Source organism: Dasypus novemcinctus (genome assembly GCF_030445035.2).
Source record: "Dasypus novemcinctus isolate mDasNov1 chromosome 8 unlocalized genomic scaffold, mDasNov1.1.hap2 SUPER_8_unloc_2, whole genome shotgun sequence".
In the NCBI taxonomy this organism is placed as follows: Eukaryota; Metazoa; Chordata; class Mammalia; order Cingulata; family Dasypodidae; genus Dasypus; species Dasypus novemcinctus.
The window spans coordinates 1166231-1186518 of record NW_026688124.1 but is presented as its reverse complement, the minus strand read 5'-3'; the positions used below and the strand labels follow the sequence as shown (position 1 = coordinate 1186518).

The 20288-nt window shown below is 42.5% G+C and overlaps 1 long non-coding RNA gene across 2 annotated transcripts; it reads right to left on the bottom strand.

Annotated features, from left to right (window-relative positions):
* Nucleotides 1-991: 991 nt before the first annotated feature.
* Nucleotides 992-13390, bottom strand: LOC131277342 (uncharacterized). 2 transcript variants are annotated; one of them, XR_011648128.1, is made up of 3 exons: nt 13271-13390; nt 9755-9869; nt 992-5952 (listed from the first exon to the last, which is right to left on the bottom strand). It is a non-coding gene; the product is annotated as an uncharacterized lncRNA (long non-coding RNA). The 2 variants fall into 2 exon arrangements; XR_009184531.2 differs by lacking the exon at nt 13271-13390 and adding an exon at nt 11714-11807 and having other exon boundaries at nt 5815-5952.
* Nucleotides 13391-20288: the final 6898 nt, after the last annotated feature.

The window sequence follows — 20288 nt, the reverse complement described above, 5'->3', positions numbered from 1 at the left end:
AGTTGACCCTTTTATTCAAGGTCTTTTTCTAGTTACATCATCTGCTGGTGCTTGGTAGTAATCTCTTGGTGCCAGGGAGACTCATCCCTGGGAGTCATGTCCCATGCTGGGGGGAAGATAATGCATTTACATGTTGAATTTGGCTTAGAGAGTGGCCACATTTGAGCAACATGGAGGCTGTGAGGAGGTAACTCTTCTGCACCCTGCAGTTCTAGACCTAGTTCAAATTTCAGGTGCACAGGCTCATAAGCATAGTCATCAGTATCAAGGGCTCATTGTTGAACCATCCTTCTCTATTGGTGTTTGCCATTGCACTTGGGGATTGTTGCTGTTCCATTGGGGAATGTCTTTTGACCTATGACTTTTTGGGAACACTTTTTGGACTTTTATTTGGACTGCATTTTTACAAGTTGCCTGATTCATTTATTGATTAATGGAGAGATGTATGAGAAACATTGCACTATGATGGCATATTTTTTCCTTTATCTCCTTATATTTCTATTATTTTTATGTTAGACTGATTGAGCTAATAGTTGCATGTAATTTTGGAATTTTTAACTCTTCCATGTATATAGAACTTTTTATCATTTTGAATTGGACTTTTTCTATTAATGCTCCTAGTTTATAAACAAATTATTTTGTGTTAATGGAAATTTGCAAGTAAAAGGCACCTCACAGGGTTCTACAAAATGCTATAGGAGAGCAGTCAAAACTGCTTCAAGGGACAAGGGATTGTTCACTGCAGGACATACAATTCAGTGCTCCAGATCATGAGAACATTGTTTCCCAGGGAAGAGAGGACATTTTGAAGAGTGTAAACAGGAAATGTCAAGGGCTGCATGCAGATGCCCAAGACAAGTCACAGGCACAGAAAAAGGATCAGGGAGGCCCCTAGGCTATTGCCTGGGAGTATTCTCTAAACTCACTGTATGGATAAGCCCTAATGGAGAGCAGTTGCACAGGTCAGTCTGCAAAGACTGGGAAAGGTGTTTTTCTTTTTCTTCTTTTTTTTTTTTTTTTCTGGTTAGCTCCTGGGATTCAAGGAAAGCTCATTCGTAACACTAGCTGGATACAATATTAAGGAACAGATGCCTCAGAGCCTAAAATTCAGTAACAACACATTAAAATATCAAAATGTCCAGGTTTCCCCAGATTACAAAACATACAAAGAAACAGGGAGAGATGCCCATACAAAGGAGAAGATTAAAATATTTGGAGTCATCAATGAGAAGGACCAGACCTGGGACATAACGAAGACTGTGTAAAAATGACTGTAAATGGGAGGCAGATGTGGCTTAAGCATTTGGGCATCTGCCTACCACATGAGGTCCTGGGTTCAGTTTCTGGTGCCTCCTAGAGAAGAAGAGAAAGACAGTGAGCTGGAAAGACAGGCTGGTGTGGCAAGATGACAAAATAAGATGATACAACAAGGAGACACAAAGGATACATGATAAGACACACAACAAAGCAGGGAGCACAGGTGGTTCAAGTGATTGAGCACCTCTCTCCCACATAGGAGGTCCCAGGTTTGGTTCCCAGTGCCTCCTAAAGAGAAGATGAGCAGACACAGAGAGAGTACAACAAATGGACACAGAGAGCAGACAGCAAGCACAAACAATGAAGGGGGATGGGGTGAGAAATAAATAAATAAATTATTTTAAAAAATGGCTCTAAATATGCTCAAAGAGCTATAGGAAAATACAGACAAAGAACTAAAGGAAATCAGACAAACAGCAGGTGAAGACAAAGAGAATGTCAAAGTGAGAGAAATTACCAAGAGGAACCAGAGTTGAAGACCACAGTAATAGGAATTAAAAGTTCCCTAAAGAGGTTCAACAGCAGATTGGAGTGGAGCTTGCATAAGAAAGAATCAGGAAGCTTGAAAATATTCCTTCTGAGTAGCAGAAAGAAGAAAGAATGAAGAAAAGTGGTCAGAGTCTGAGAAGCCTTTGGAACATCATCAAGCATTGTGGGAGTCCCAGAAGAAGAAAGAGAGAAAGTGACAGAAAGAATATTCTAAGAAATAATTATTGAAAACTTCCCAAAGTTAATGAAAGAAATGAATATTCACATCCAAAATACTTAGCAAACTCCATAAAGGATAAGCCCAAATAGACCCACACTGCAGCATATAATAATCAAATTGTCAAATGCCAAAGATAAAGAGAATTCTGGGGCGGCGGACTTGGTCCGGTGGTTAGGGCATCCGTCTACCACATGGGAGGTCCGCGGTTCAAACCCCGGGCCTCCTTGACCCATGTGGAGCTGGCCCACGAACAGTGCTGATGCGCGCAAGGAGTGCCCTGCCACGCAGGGGTGTCCCCCGCGTAGGGGAGCCCACGCACAAGGAGTGTACCCCATAAGGAGAGCTACCCAGCATGAAAGAAAGTGCAGCCTGCCCAAGAATGGTGCCGCACACATGGAGAGCTGACACAACAAGATGACACAACAAAAAGAAACACAGATTTCCGTGCCGCTGACAACAATAGAAGTGGACAAAGAAGTTGCAGCAAATGGACAAAGAGAACAGACAACCAGGGTGGGGGTGGGGATGGGAGAGAAATAAATAATAAATAAACAAATCTTTAAAAAAAAAAGAGAGAGAATTCTGAAAGCTGCAAGAGAGAAGCAACATGTCACATAAGGGTTGCTTCAATAAGACTAGGTGTTGATTTCTCATTAGAAACCATAGGGGCAAGAAGACAATAGGAAGACAAATTTAAAAGTGCTGTAAACAAAAAAACTGTCAACCAAGAATTCTATATCCAGCAAAACTATCTTTTAAAAATAAGGGAGAGATAAGGCATTCCTAGATAAACAAAAGCTGAGGGAGTTTATTATCATTAGACCAGCATTACAAGAGAGAGTAAAGAGAGTTCTGCAGGTTGAAAGAAAAGGATAATAGACAATAGATCGAAGCCACATGATGAAATAAAGATCTGCAGTGAGAGTAACAACATGGGAAAATATAAATGCCAGTACCACTGCATTTTGGGGTTTGTAACTTCACTTTTCACTTCCTACAGAATCTAAAATGCAGATACAGGGAATTGGACTTGGCCCAGTGGTTAGGGAGTCCGTCTACCAAATGGGAGGTCCGTGGTTCAAACCCCAGGCCTCCTTGACCTGTGTGGAGCTGGCCCATGTGCAGTGCTGATGCGTGCAAGGAGTGCCATGCCACGCAGGGGTGTCCCCCGCGTAGGGGAGCCCCATGCGCAAGGAGTGCGCCCCATAAGGAGAGCCGCCCAGCACAACAGAAAGTGAAGCCTGCCTAAGAATGGCCCCACCCACACAGAGAGCTGACACAGCAAGATGACACAACAAAAGGAAACACAGATTCCTGTGCTGCTGACAACAATAGAAGCGGACAAAGAAGACAGCGCAGCAAATAGACACAGAGAACAGACAACCACGGTGGGGGGCAGGGGGGAAGGGGAGAGAAATAAATAAATAAATCTTAAAAAGATTTTAAAAAAATAAATAAAATGCAGATACATAAAATGTCATGATAAATCAGTGGTTTTGGGACTTCTATAAATATGTAACTTATGACATGAACTGCATAATGGTGGGGGGACAGAGGTGAATAGGAAAATAGTTTGTGTATACTACTGAAGTAAAATTGGTTTCAAAGAAAACAAGATTGTTACAGACTTAGGGTGTTAAATTTAAGCCCTTTGGTAAATACGAAGACAATACTGGAGAATGTACAAACTCACATAGACAAATTAGATTATAGGTTGTCAGGGGCAGGTGACTGGGAAAATGGGTAATTAATGTGTAATGGGGTAGGGTTTCAGTTTGGAGAGATGGAAAAGTTTTAGTGATGGAAGATGATAAGAGTACCACAATGTTGTGAATATGATGAATTTTCTGAAATGGTATGCCAGGGAATGGTTGATCCTGATGGGCTTTAGCAAGGAAGAAGAAAAAGGGACATTACTGGAACATAGGAAAAAACTGGAATATAGACTATAAACTATATGTCAACGTTAAAATTCTTGAACTTGATAACTGCAATGAATTTGGTTACATAAGTGAATATCCTTGTTCTTAGAAAGTGCACATGGCAGCATTAAGTGTTCAAGGAGCACATGGTCAGAAAATGGATCAAAAGATAGACAGATGGATAGATAATGAATGAGGCAGCAAGTGAGGCAAAATGTTAAATTGGTGGACCTGGGTATCTTGGGTAGTTAGATGTATGTTGGAATTCCCTGTATGGTGTTTGCATTATTTTTTTTAACTCTTCTGTAAGGTTGAAAGTATTTCCAAATAAAAACTTAAAAAGACCTGATGAGAAAAAAAAAAAAAAAGATAGGACAGAAACAAATGCAATTGACATCCACTATGAAAAATAACTGCAGCAAAATGAGAGGCATGCTCTCTTAAGAACTGTAGAACTGTAACTGATGCTCATGCTAAGAAATTTCAAAAGAACCAAAGAAACAGGAAGTTACCTCTGATGTGCCTGAAATTAAGGTACAGTGTGAGAAGCCTATGAACTACTGATTGAGAGATGCAAGTTTTTCCATAGGCAAAGGAAACCGGGCCATGAAATATCATAAAAAGCAGTGGTTTTACAAAGGAACCCCAAATTGCCTTTGCTAAGGAGGTTACTACTGATTGGAAATCTGCTATCATTACTATTTGGCCCTGGAAGGGACAGGTGACTGACTGAAAGGTTTAAAGCACCTCTAATAGAGATGCAGGAGTTGAATACACTCCCTACAACCTCAATGCCTGGTTGATACCAAAGCTCATGCTCTTAACCTCCTAAAACCAAGCACAAACAATTTTGCCATGAATATGGGAAATTACTATCTCAAGTTTTTTTAAACAAAAATATCTATAACACAAAAAAACATATTACGAAGTTGGCGACTGGCTGGGAATGTGGTTATATAATAAAAAATACCTACTAGTTAAATTATGGCTATGAATAATTTTTAACTGCATAGGATATTTTGCCCATTAACTTCCTGCTTGGTTGCCTTTAATTCTTATATAACTAATATCTTGTCAAGGCTCAAAATATGGATTCTATTTGGCCAAAATTATGAGTCATATTTTTATATGTAGTCAATGAATGACCATAGATATCCATTTCAAGTGTCAATAAATAATGCATTGAATTAATTTCCTTTTTAAATTTATAACTAAAGTGTACAACATTCAAGTTCTTGGGCAACTCTGAAATCATAATGTGTTTTCTCAAATACAGTTATAAAAGAATTAAAGCATTTCTTTAATTTGATGATGTAGAAACATTATGGAAGATAATCTGTCAAAAATAGAAATAAATCCTCTAACAATGAAAAAAATAGAACTCTTACATTTCATAATTGGCCACTTTCTGGGCCCATGGAATACAATGTAACTTAAATTCTGTGAAGTATTTTTGCTTTTAATATCTAATTTAGAATTTCTACCAATTTCAAAAGTCAAGTAAAAACAAAAATAGGAGAAACAACAGATTGTTATAGAGACCATATTTATGTCATTGGGGGAAACAATGCAATTTCATGTAAATTTCATAGAGATAAATTATTGTAGAATTTAGTAATTCTTCTGATTATTAAATCAATCTAAATCACATGTAACCTAAGACATATAAGGATACATAGTAAATATATGTTTTATTTGTCTCAAGCAGTACCACTTTTTAAAATAATTACACTGCAAGCATAAAGATTGTTTTTTTTTCTATCCCTGTGCCAGTGCCATGCATTTTAAAGATTGTTTTTTAAGAGAAATAAATGTGTAACAATATGAGAAGTTTACACAGAATGTATATAAAGAAAAACATCTTTGTAGTTATAAAACTTTATTATACAACCTTGAATTATTTGATGTAGTACTCATTTTCATACAAAGCCCACTCTTTAACCTAAAGTGTAATAATATAAATTTGACATGAGAGATTATTAAAGTCATTCAGTGCTTGATTCCCTAAGAACAGAGGAAAAAATAAAGATGAGTTAATAAAATGGCAGGAATGGATTACAAATGCAGAGTATGACTCCCTTGATAGGTTATCATCAAATAATAAATGTCACATTTATTGTGCTCAAGTAATTTGATAAGATGTCTGAAGTGATGGTAGAAAAGAATAGTGTGATTTAGGATAGGCCAATTTCCTAACCATTTTCTTTCATTTGGTCCATAATTCTCACAGCCCAGATGTGCTTGAACAGATAGCATTCCCTCCAGTCTGCTAGCCATATTGCCAGATGTGGGGTATAAAATATTCTAATTTGTTCTTTTCCAAGTAATGAAAAAGTATCATCTAAAAAGAAATGGTACACACTCTACAACTACTATTAGAGTCAAAGCTGTGAGTCACCCAGCCACCTGCACAAGACAATGTGGCTACTGGAAAATCCTGTTTAAGACATTTTTTTAAACACCAGAGTAACAAATTGACCTGCCAAAATTACTGTTAGAGGTTTGCAATGATTACCAGGTCATAAGGCTGTGGCTCCATTCTGATCAACTGAGTAAGCTGCCTTCATTTGAAGACAGCATATCACCCCCTCAAGAATGAGCCATATCACAATGGGAATGGAGCAGATAAAGACCCTCATCCCTTCTGGGCCATCAAATCCTGCATTCCAAGAACACCCTACCTCCTAGTCCACCACCCCCGAGACATACACGAGAAGAATTCATTTTTACAGCCCTTTATTGACCCAAGACTGTACTCTGGACCCTAATCCCCTCCCCATGAACTAACATTTCCTCATCTATTCATGTACTGTATAAACTCACATCTGCACCTCCCATGAGTATGCTGAAGTCTCTCTTTAGGCCCCCACCATGCTGGGGTGGGGGTGGTGAAGTCTGTTCTTCAGACTCCCTCTGTTGGGAGAGCTTCCCAATAAATTCTCTGCTTCTGGTCATACCAACCAATCTCCATATCCCAGTGAGTGCCATTTTTTTTCCAACATATGGTGCCAAAACCTGGGACTGGGGTCATGTTGAGACTGACTGACTAGTGAGGAATCTCCCCTCTGCCACAGCTGAATGCCCATCCAACACCAGACCTCGAATCTCAGCTGGATGAGTTAAGGATTCTCCACTGGAGGATCCTGCTCTCTCTCTCTCCTTTTCCATTGTCCAGGACAACCCACTGGGAAAACCTAGCAGTAGGTCAGGATCCTCACCATTCCCTGAGGGCCATGGTGGGTAGTAGGCCTGCTTCCTATGGGAAGAAACCCCTTGTATCCAGAGACAACTGGCTCCAAGTCAGTTTCCCATTTCCTTGGAGATATCTGACTGATTCAGGGATGCCTGTCTTACTCAGAATCTCCCCCATCCTAGAGAGCCTTAGTCTTGCCCCAGCCACCTAAAATGGGGAATTCATGCTCAGCCAACCCCCCCAAACCACACCTCTGGACTGTCTCCTTCACATACATACATGCTGTACCTGAAAGGAGACATCAGACCCAAAAAAACTCATTTTCTATTTGAACTCTGTGTGGCAGCAATACCATTTGGACAATGAAAGTCAATGGGTGAAAAATGCACTTTTAATTCCCAAGTTCTCCAAGACTTAAAGAACTTTTTCCAGAGCAGTGGCAGATATGCAAGACTCCTTATGCTCAGGCCTTCTCTCATCTTTGTATCCACACTTCCCCCATCAATCCTTTCTGCCCCTCAAATTCCCCCAAAACCTCAACTTTGATCCAGCTGATCAGACTCCCTCTGCACCTCCTCCATATATTCCTAGACATCATGTCCACCCCCAGCCTCCTCATTCTCTGACTCCTCTTCCTTCCCCTCTGGTCCTCACTGCCTTCCACCCCAACTTCCTCCCCTCCTCACACAGGTGCTGGAGCTGGAGCTCACCTCTCCTCTCCACTCCTCCCTGTCTTCTGTACACAGAAAGCCCTTCTTCCAACTCAGATCTCTCCAATCACACCCCTCCTCCATGGCTATATGCCTCATCAGCACCCCAGCTTACCCCACCCTCCTCCAGTTCCCCCACATCTCCCTCTAAACCCGCTCCCTTCTCCCCACCCACCACCCACTCTCAAGCCCAACTCCCCACTTTCCAAGCTCCTTCCCCAGTTCCTTCCCTCCCTCTCCAGGAAGTGGCTAAGGCAGAAAGCACATCCCCTCGTCAATCAGATCTCTCCCAAATCAAACACCTTCTCAGATCCTATTCCTCTGACCCCTCACAACTTACCAATACCCAGCGGTCCCTTATAACCTTCTTTAGCCTACAATTGCTTCCCTCTTACAAGTAAGCTTTCAGCTGACTCCTAAGTCTAAGTATATGCCTAAAAGATAATAATCCAAAATATATGTGCTAAATATCTATCTAAACTATTAAAGTTAATCAGCATTTATCGTGCTCAAATATTCCTAACTGTTGCTGACTACTAGTGAAAGTGTTTCCAAAACAAGGTCACATATTAGAAGCAACACCAATTCCAAAAAATAAAATACTGAAGGTAGTAAAAATAGCCATACCAAAGGAGTATAAATTATGAGTTAAATAAATGAACTTTATGTTTTCTGTGTGTGTATCATAACTCTTTTTGTGTTGGTCTGTTTGTTCACTGCCAGTGTATATTTTAATACCTCCAAATGGCAATATTAATTCCTGAAAGAGTTCTATTCAAATGGCCAAAAATTAAACAAGTGCTTATATTAATAGGTATGAATGCTAATAAAATCTTTAGTGATGAAAATTATGTCCTGACTGATAAAATTGCTACAAATCTCTTCATAAAAGATGGTTCTTGCCTAAATTAAAATGAAATTTATTTTTCTTCACAGAATGAAATGTAAGATACTGAAAAAAGTGGAAAGTTTGTAAGAGTGCTGACTGAAATTTAATGTTTGTTCAAGAAAGTGTGTTTTGTCCTAAAATAAGATGGTTGGTTTTTGTAAAATCAGAATGGTCGTATGTAAAACAAAACTTGAATACATAGGGCAAATTGTAAAAGGTACTGTGGTAGCATTGAGTAAGGGAATGTATTTCGTGAAGGCAGAGTTTGTCTTGAAATGAAGTAGCTATAGTCTATCTATGTGGTTATGAAGAGTTATAAAAAGTTTGTAAAAGCATTGCTTAAACTGAAATATTCAAATGGCTAATTACAAAAAAATCATTATTAAACAAAAACTGAATTGATGATTAGAAGCCACTTCAGTCTGCATATTACAGTGGTACTAGGGAAAAAATAACTTTAAAATCATTGGAAATCTTAAGTTTTCATAAAATAATGAGAAAAAGTTTTTCCTGAAATGCTAAAATAAAATACCTGCTAATTAATGTAATCATGATAATTGTTTGTTCTAAAAAATTTGCTTTGAGACAGTTTCCAAAATCATTTTAGTAACTTATGTATGTAGGGTGTATAGAATGTGTTTTATTGTTAAGGAAAAAGATAATAATTTTGTCCTAAAATAAAACTATTGATTTATCATAAGAACCTGAAATAGGCAAGCAATTAGGACAAGCTACAAAGTCCTGTCTATCACATTCTTAAATGATGTTTAGTTAAGTAAAAAAAAAAAAACCAAAAACCTGTATCCTCTGTTGTAACTGATGAAGTATAATGTTTTCTCATATTATTGGGATACTAAAAACCCTTCATCCCTCACTTAGCTCAGATATTAAAACCATTTTATACGTTAATCAGAAAAAGTTGTGCATGGAAATGAACCCCCCCCACCCACCCACCAGGCTGCTTTTAAAACAATAACACAGGTTCAAGCAGTAAAGGAGTGGATCTTAACTTACCTGTAAATTGGATGTAGCCAGTACCAATATTGGCTTTGGGTGGAGTTTGTAGCAGAGGCAACTTTCTAAACAAATACCACTTCAGTTTTAGTCACAATTGTGAGAAGAAATCAAACTACAAAACAAAAACAATGAACTGTTGTGAGCTGCCCTCTGTGGAGAAGAAAAGTCTGTGGAAAAACATCTGGAACGCCTGCCAGCAGTGACAGGCGACCGTCTATGATGTCCCTGTCCCCTCCTCTAACATCTCTCTCGGGACTGTTGAGGCAGATGCCCTTGTGAAAATCCAGAGCCGTACCATTGAAACCAAAAAAGCAGCAGAATGGCTCCACTGAAAAACAAACATCATGGATACCAGACCTTGTGGTGCCTAGTCCAGCAGTTCCAACTGCCTGTCACTCACCAGCAGCTCAGGAACAGCACCCACGAGTGTGCATAGTGCTCACCCAATGACTGTGACCATTACCTCACTGGATGAGACACGCTGGCGGAGCACAGACTCCAGCAGCACGATGGCAAGTGGATTACGTTGGCCCCCTCCCTCTCTCGGAAGGGGCAAGGTATGCTTTCAGGGCTGCAGATACTGCAATGGGACTCTTGTAACCTTGTTAATCAAATCCTTACAACAACGAACTAAGTTTAAAGTAAAAGTTAAAGTGCCTGTTCCTCCAAGCCCAAAAAGGGCAATAATAATAATTTGTTGTTGCCTATGCTTCAAACTATATAAACTGGGGAAAACGTGGTCTTTTTAATCACCATACTGGTCTACGCAGCTCTGCTAGCTGAAAATCTTAAATACATGAAAAATCACTCAAAAACCCTGTTATAAAACAGTTAATAATTTAAAGTCTCCTATTCCAGCTAAAACTCTATGTGTATAAGCCTGTCAAATCATGTAATTTCACTGCCAATCATTAATGCCATTAATGTTTAGTGCTGAATGTATAATCTTATTGTTCCTTCTCCTCAGAAGCCTGGAGACAATAACCTCACAGCCCTAAATTTCCTGATTAATTCCTGTTCTTACCACAATTATAACTCTCCTCCTCCTCCCATCAGCAGGCCCACACATCTTGCATGCAATAACTCAGTTTATCCAGACAGCCATCCAAGATGTCACCCATGATCATGCACATGGTCTTTGCCTGCTACAGAAGTGCAGCGTCAGCCACTGAGCCAGAAGCCACCACATCTCAACACCAAAAGAGGAACAATAACCGAGTCCCACAACGCCTTCCCGCTCTCCCTATCATATCAAAAAATAGTTGGGAATGACAGCCCCATTTAGCAAAATAACCCCCCATGACCCCAATCAGCTCCAGCAGTTTTCCCCTGCCCCAATAACAGATAACCCCAAACCCCCACCCTGTCCCTAATCCAACAGGATGTACTAAGCACCTGTGCAATCATTAATGAAACTTGTTTTATATTAACAAAACTGGGAAGATAAAAAAATCTCAAAATTGTAAAGGAAAACATGAAAATCATTCAGAAAAACAAAGACAACAGCTACAGAAATCAATCATGGTTATCCTCATTTCTCTTTTTTCTCTTCACCTCTAAATTCATTCCTTTTACCCATTATAACACCATTATTAACAGTATTGCTCCTGCTCCTTTTTGGTCCTTGTCTCTTACAGCTTCTTTCGAGCTCTAAAATCACCTACAGGCCCTGGCAGAGTCAAAAACAAAACAAAACGTACAGAGGATTAATTCACTGCTGATCCACAAGACAGCCCCCATTGATAAGTTACAAATTCCCAAATCGAAGCCCTTGCCTGAATAGCCACCCATTTCAGAGAAGCAACATACAGGGAGCTGGGATAAAATTTCCTAAGAAGTGTACAAGAGCCTAACGCAAGAGAGTATGCTTTTCCGTTCCGATGCAAATAAACCAGCCCGCACGTCCTCTAGTCCCCTCCTCCAGCACTCTCTGTCCCTCCCTCTCCACCTGCAAACCTGTCCCGCACTCCTCTTCTCTCCAAAGCGCTTGGCCTTTCGCCCCCTTCCAACTTTTCAACTTTCTCTGCTGGAGTCCGCCCCTTCCCATCCCAGGCCCCGGGTCAGGCTGGCCCCGGAGCCTCTCAGGACTGAGCACCCCAGGCAGGAGGCAGGGCTGGAGGTGGGCGGAGCCCCCAGCAGGCTCCTGGCCCCCAGGGAGGCGGTCCCGCCCACCCCTCCACGCCGGGGCTGCAGTCCGGGCGTCCTCACTGTTTCTCCAGCAAACGTCAGCGAACCAGCCAGTTCAGCGACAGCCGGGCCAGCGGGGGCGCAGCACAAAATCCTGCCCCTGTAGCCCTCGCACAGCAACCGCCCGAAAAAGCCCCGCGCTCCGCGCTCACGCCCCTTCCCGGCTGCACCGCGCCGCGCCCTCGCCGCGCCCACCGCCTCCCGAAACCCCGCAGCCCTCCCCCCGACCACTGCGCAGCCCCGGCTCCCCGCGCTTTTCCCTCACTCCCGATCCCGTCGCTTTCCCACCTCAGAAAGGGCCAGGGTTGCGGGAAGGGGCGGGCCTGTGGGGTTTCTTATTTGGTTTTCCCTTATTTGAAAGGCAGCTCGTTAGCTCCCGCCCCGCATTCCCTGGGCCACCACCCCCGGGAGGACTTGCGGTCCCCTCCCCCGCCAGCTCCTCCCAGGCGCCCACGCTCCCCGCTTGCTCCCCGCTTCCTCCCTCCAGCGGGAATTTCACTTCCCAGGCAGAGCCCGGTGCCCGCGCCCCCCTCCACCTTCTGGAGCCCAGAGTGCGGGAGCGCCTCGGGCCACTGACAGCCCCGTGCGCACCCGGGTCATGTCGCTCCACGCGGGACCCTTGCTGGCGTGAGGCTTCCGCCGCCCCCAGCGCCTCAGCCCCCAGGGACTCCCGAGGCGCTTCTAGCCACCAGGCTGCCTTTCGAGGTTCTGCTGCTCCCCCTCATCCGCGCGTTCGCACCCGCAGCCCGGGGCTCCCGGGACTCGCCGAGAACCCCCGGGGGACACCCGCGGACCCACGCAGCTCGGTCGCACTGCGTCTCCCCGGCTCAACTCCCATCCCTGAGGGCTTGTGCAAGGCAGTGGGCAGTGGGCAGCGGGTCCCCAAAGGCGTCAGGGGCCCCTGCACCTCCAAAAGTGGAAGAAAACGCCCCGCCTGCTTCCCCAACACCGCATACCTCCCCCAGGTCCCTCCGCCTTGCAGGGTCTGCCAGGAGTCCTTCGGACTTTGCAGCCCCCCAAGCTCCCCGAGCCACGCGTTCTCCCCGCGCAAGCTCTCAGCATGCCCCAGGCAGTGGCCAGAAGCCTGCACGCAGCACCGCGGACTCACGTGTTGCGGCAACAATCGCCTGCACTCTGCCTCTCGGCACCCCAGCCCCGCCACTGCGGCCCATTGCTCCTCTCCCTGGGCTGCGAGGCCCCTCCAGCGCGTGCCAGGCGTGAGTTCCGCAGCGCTCTCTCCCACAAGGCAAGACAGAAACCGCTCCGGGTGCCGCCGAGCCGCAGCCGAGCCCCGAACCTGGGTGCTCAGGGTCCGCGCCTGCGCACCTTGAGGGGGTGGGGTGGGGGTGGGGGGCTGCGGCCCGCGCCGGGCTCCATCTAGAAGACCCGGATCATTCCCTCTTGGTACTTTGAAACAGTGGCGCAGAAGCTGCGGCTCCCTCTCCTGACCTGGTTGAGCTACTGAGCATGCGCGGGCTTGGCGCGGCGCCCCCAGAGAGGCTTTCACGCAGCGGGTTTGTGCTGGAGGTGCGGGTGCAAAGCCGCAGCGCTTCCAATTCAAACAACTGTTGCAGGAGGACGGAGGAAGCGGAAAGGGTCGAGCGGAGACCGAGTGAGAAGAGGCGGCTCCCTGCAGAGGCCACCGGAGCTGAGCCAGCGGCATCAGCTGCTGCAGGCACTAACAGATTTTAAAAGTGTTCTGAAAGTTAGCTTTAGAGTACCGTTAACTCACCTCGATGCTTGTACAGGTACAGTCCACTCTGCGCGAAGGTGAGTGACACGCTGGCGCGTTCATGCGAAGAACGGTTTAAAATCTTCTTGAAGCCCAAGGTGCCCACTTGTTGGAGAGAGGAGAGGAACACTGCACAGAAGATATTTATTTGCAAAGAAAAATTCACTCCAAAGGTTTGGCAGGTGTTATAGAATATTCTACTACGGTGGGTGTTGTAACTACCTTTCACTATTTCCACCTGCGAACTTTCCAGTAGACAAAAGTTGCAGGCGGGGTCTTCCCCGGAAAGAAGGCATCTACCATGACCATGACGTCCCCGAACTCCATTAACGGCATTCTCTCTATGAATGAACCTGGATTGAAAGGCAGTGCTCAGCCTTTCAGACGGTGTCCTGCCGCCATCAAGCTTTGGCTGTCCGCCTCATAGAGATGACTCCAACCAAGGAAAAAAGAATTATTGCAACAGAAGTTGTGTTGACTACCTGCAGGAATCTGGAAAATTTAGTAACGTTGGGCATATATTGATAGACCCTAATTAAATAGATGGGAATATGCTTCCAATATCTGACAGCATTAATAAAGGAAAATTATTATGGCCTAGAAAGAAACACTGTAGATACTGATAATCAGAGACCTAATTGTTTTTTTTTCCTGGCTCTGTGACCTGGCCTTGAGCAAGTGTCAGTACAATTTTTAATACAGATATTGTAATGGGCTTTTCCGTATCTCTAATTGGATTTGTGTAGTTTAAATGAGATAAAAAGCTGTGAAACAACTAGGAAAAATAAAAATACCAAGGTGAAAATTTATGGAAAGTGATTGATAGGGGTTAGAATAGAACAAGTGAATCAGATGAATAAAAATATTTAGAACAGGACAAACCAGTCTTTTCCAGAACTTCTGAAATCCTTAAAGGAAAACACTTTCTATAAGTGTTCTTCATATAATGAGCAGCCATATATTAATCAATTACATTTTCAAAACAGATTTCTAAATGCTGAGGGGAATACAAAGATGAATCAAAGGAACTTGACCACAATTTAGCCTCTCCTGTCTTAATGTAATCTTAAACCATCTTTCAATTTGTCTCCATTGTGGAAAACAGACAGATGAATTACATGTGCCAAACCTTAACCAAAACTCTAGATTCTGGGACAGATTTTTAAAATTTTGAATCCTTTTACTTTCCTAGTCTCCATATTTATTCCGAACCATCTTTTTTTTTTTATTATTGACTTTGTAATAATATTACATTAAAAATATATATGTGAGGTCCCATTCAACCCCACCCCCCCCACCCCCCCTCTCCCCCCCCAACAACACTCATGACACATCCATTGGATTTGGTAAGTACATCTTTGGGCACCTCTGCACCTCATAGACAATGGTTCACATCATGGCCCATACTCTCCTCCATTCCATCCAGTGGGCCCTGTGAGGATTTACAATGTCCGGTGATTACCTCTGAAGCACCATCCAGGGCAGCTCCATGTCCCAAAGACGCCTCCACCTCTCATCTCTTCCTGCCTTTCCCCATACCCATCGTCCACCATGTCCACTTTTCCCAATCCAATGCCACCTCTTCTATGTGGACATTGGATTGGTTGTGTCCATTGCACCTCTATGTCAAGAGGAGGCTCAGATTCCACATGGATGCTGGATGCAATCCTCCCATTTTCAGTTGTAATCACTCTAGGCTCCATGGTGTGGTGGTTGTCCTTCTTCAACTCCATCTTAGCTGAGTGTGGTGAGTCCAATGAATCAGATTGTAGGTGTTGGAGTCTGTTGAGGCTCAGGACCTGGCTATCACATTGTCAGTCCAGAGATTCAAATCCCCTAAATATATCTTAAACCCCAACATTAACTGCACCTCCAGCACATTAGCATGAAAGTCTTATGAAGGGAGATCCCATCTGAGTCCAGATTCATCACACATAAACACCATTATTCCGAACCATCTTTTTAAAAATATTTTAATTTATTTATTCACTCACACTACAGCAACCACAAAACTGTACTGAGTGCCTATCATGCACTCTCAACATTTAAACAAAACAGAAACCGTCACTGTCCCCTGGAGCTTTCAGTTGAGAGACAGGGTCATTTTAAAATATTGCACAAATAACATATATTTGCAAATCCTTCTCTGAAAAAAAACTGCAGTGTGCTGTTGGAGAATGTTAAAAGGGCAACGATTATAGTTTGTGATATTAGGAAAGAACTCTTTGAGAAAGGCATAGTTAAATTAAATCTTTATTTTCCATTAGGTTATCCACAAGTAGATCCTGAGATGGGGATTTAGGTGCAGGCAGTTTATTTAGGGGGTTGGTTGTAGGATCCTGAGAGAGGGAGTAGGAAAAGTGAGACAGGGAAGGCGAGAGGGCTCAAGAAGTGTGCGTTAATAAGCTGGGTACCCCCATGGGCAGCTGCGGCTCCATCCTGCTGGGGATCCTCTAAGGAATGGTGGAGAGTGCACCTCAGAATTGCCTACCTGAGCCCTGGAAGGCTGGCCATTTCTCGGCTAAATTCCATCCCCAGTGATTGCGCGGTTTTCCTCCTCTCCCACTCACCCCCAACCCCTTTCCCTCGGGTTGAGCAATGCCCATGGCTTCAAAGACAACTGTGGGACATAAAAGCTTGGAGACACGGCAGGGGCTTGAGGTGGGAGGCTGGTGAGTGTGAGGAGCTGCCCATCACAGCTGCAGCTGAAGTCAGAGGTAAGGCATCTGCTGACGACCTGAAGAAGGAATAGGATTTAGGCATGGAAAGGATAGGGGTAGGGTTGGGGCAAGAGTGTTTGAAGCAGAAGGAAGAACAGGTTTTAAAATCCTGGGAGAGGAAAGGCCTTGGCACATTTTTTTCTCCTGAATGGTAGAATAACTGGAACAAAGTGAGCAAGGGAGAGAGTAGCATGAAATAAAGCTAGAGAACAAGTTAGTTTTTAGGGTAGTTTAAGGATTTTGAATTGTATCCTTATAATGAGATTCATGGTTGGATTTTAAGCTTAGCAACGAGTTTTTAAAAAGATCAAGTTTTTAAAAAGATCTTCCATAAGAAGACATGGTTGTAGTATGGTATGGTAGTTTGGAGCTGTATGTACTCCAGAAAAACATGTTCTTAAATTTAATCCATTCCTGTGTTTATGAATCCATTGTAAATAGGACCATTTGATAAGGTGACTTCAGTTAAGATGGAGCCCAGCTGAATCAGGATGGGCCTTAATCCTATTACTGGAGTCCTTTATAAGTGGAATGAATTCAGAGAGGAAGAAAGCCATGGAAGAAGAAGCTGCAATTCAAGGGAATCCAGAAGAGACTGGAGAGGCCAGAAGACACCACCTGCCATGTGACACACTGAGAAACAAGGATTGCTGGCAGCCAGCCAAGAAGGCTACAGTCCTTGGGGGAAAGCATCACTTTGATGATGCCTTGATTTAGACTCTTTCCTACCCTCAACCCATGAATGAAAAAATTCCCATTGTTTAACCCACCCATTTCATGGTATTTCCTTGAGCAGCCCAGTAAACTAAAACAGATGGCATTATTATATAATGCTAAGAAACCTGGAGGAATCTTGGTGAGAAATGATGAAGATATAAACTAGCAGTGGAAATAAATTTCATGAGAATAATACACTTGATGTGATTTCCTGGATGGGTTATGGGGAAGAGAAAAGGAAAAGAGGAGTCAAGAATGACTCCTGAGCGTGGCTCAGTAATTGGGTGGATGATGCTTCTGGGAGGCCATTTAGTGTTACATAAAGACTGATAAGTTTACATTGGGATGGATGACATCGAGGTCACTGGTGACCTTAGCACAAGCAGTTACAGTGAAGGAGTGCAAGTAGAGTCAGATGAACTGTGCAACAGAGTCAATTGAAAATGTTAGAGTGGGGACAGACTTTGTAATCAACATTTTCAAGATGCTTGGGTGCTAGAGATTAGAGAAATAAGGCTCAAGGAGAATAGGGGGTTCCTGGAAAGATTTCTTTTTGAGATGAGAAATTCTACAGTAGGCTTAAATTCTGATGGTAATGTCTAAGTAGAGAACCACAAGTAGACCTAATCAAGGCTATTTTTCTAGCATGTATTCCCTCTCTCCTGCATTACTGATTTTTCAGACACAATTTAGTCAGACCCTTCACCATACCAATATGCTCTGTGTGTCTGTGCTTCCTGTCTTTACAAAATACCTCTTTGACCTCACATCTTCTCCAGCTACTGCCCCATTTCATTGTTCTTTGTCGAAGTCTATATTCAATCTCTCCAATTTCTCTCCTGCATTTCTTTCTATTGAATTCCAATAAAGTGTTTGCCTCTAGCATACCAACAAAATTACTGTAATTGAAGTCACTAATGACCTCCATACTGACAAATCCATTTCCAATGCTCAGTTCTCATCTTGCTTGAACTGTCAGCACCACTGAAGACATATGGTCACTCCCTCCTCCTTGAAATATTTCAGGACAGCACATCACCCCTTTCTCTTTCTTATCTGACCATTTCTTCTCATGTTCCATAGCTGGGTCTTTCTCATGTCTGCACTTTCTAAAAGTTAGAGTGCCTCAGAGCTTAGCCCTTGGAGCATTTTTGTTCTAGGTGTATGCTCATTCCCTTCATGATCTCATAGAGGGCTTTTTGGCTTTAAACACCAACTGTATGTTGACAAACCCAACTATATGTCTCTATCCTGGACTTTTCTCCTGAACTCTAAAATCATACTTAACTGCTCCTTTGATGCCAATATTTACATGTTCAATGAGTATCTCAAATTGAGTGTGTCTAAAACTCTACACCACCATACAAAGATGGTTATCCAAAAGTCCTCTCCAACTCATTAGTGCTACTCCAGCCTTCCAGGTTCCAGATCAAAGATAAGGAGCCACTCTAGACTTCTGTTTGCTCTCATAGTCCACATTTGATCAACTGAAGATTCTTTTCATTTTTTCTTCGAATACACCCAAAATGTGACTACCTCTTCCCACAACATCTAATGCTACCACCCTGATCCTAGCTGTCAACATCTTTCTTACTGCAATTGATTTAAACTGGTCTCCCTGCTTCCCTCCACCAAAATCTATTCTAAACCAGTGGCTAAGGTGACTTCTTTAAAATCTAAGATAATTGCACTCCTTTGCTCAAAACTCTACAATTATTTTTCTTCTCATTCCTGGGAAAAGCAAAAGTTTATATGCTACTCTACATGGTCTTGCCCCAAAATATTATGTGACTCTTATTTCCTCTCTGATCTCTTCTACTACTCTCTCACTGTCTCTGTCTCACAGCCTCATTGCTATTCCCCAAACACAAACATGCCAAGAAATTTCCTTGAAGATTTGTCCCTTCTGCTTTGAATGCTTTCTAAAGATATCTTCAGTGTTTCCTCCCTCACCTTCTTCAAGTCTTTGCTCAAATTATGTTCTCAATCAGGCACTCCCTAATCACTAACTCCCCAATTTAACTTCATTCCCTGCTTAACTTTTCTCCCAAGCACTAATCTCCATACAACATGCTATTTATTATACTATTAATTTTTGTGTCTCCTCCCATTACAATAATCACTAATGTAACCCTTGCATCTGGAATGGTGCAAAAGATCAACATATAGACACTTTCTTTTTAAAAAAAATTTTTGTTGAACAGACTATTCCTGTTAACATGGACTTGGTAAGTATTTCAAAAACTAGTTGACCATAGAGGTGAGGGTTTATTTCTAGACTCTAAATTCTATTCCACTGATCAAAGTCTCTCTTTATGCCAGTACCATCCTGTTTTGACCACTTTAGCTTTGTAGTATGTTTGAAGATCACTGAATTTCCTATGCCACTATTCCTTTTTAGAATGCTTTTAGCTATTCAGGTGCTCTTTCCCTTCCAAATGAATTTGGCAATTGCCTTTTCTATTTCTGTGAAGTAGGTTGTTGGAATTTTGATTGGTATTGCATTGAATCTTTAAATCAGTGGGGTAGGACTGACTTATTCATGATAGTCTTTCAGTCCATGAACATAGAATATCTTTCTATATGTTGGTCTTTTTAACATTTCTTTTAGCTTTGTTTTGTAGTTTTCTGCTTATAGGTCCTGTACTCTTTACTTAAATTGATTCCTAGGTGTTTTAGTCATTTTGTTGCTACTGAAAGTGGAATTTTCCCCCTGATTTACTCTTCAGATTGTGCATTACTAATGTACAAAAACATTACTGATTTCTGCGTATTGATCTTGTATCCTGCCACTTTGCTGGACTAATTTATTAGCTCATGTAGCTTTGTTTTTTAGACATTCCAGAATTTTCTAAAAATAGGATCATGTCATCCATAAATAGAGTTTTCCTTCCTCTTTTCCTATTTGGATGCCTTTCCTATTTTCTTTTTCTTCTGTAATTGCTCTAGCTAGAACTAGTACAATGTTGAATAACAATGGTGCTAGTGGGCATTCTTGTCTTATTCCTGATCTTAGAGGGAAAACTTTCAACCTTTCCCCATTGACTAAGATGTTGGCTGTGTGTTTTTCATATATGCCTTTTATCATATCGAGGAATTTTCCTTCTATTCATCTCTTTTCAACTGTTTTTATAAAGAAAGAATGCCAGATTTTGTCAAATGCTTTTTCTGTGTT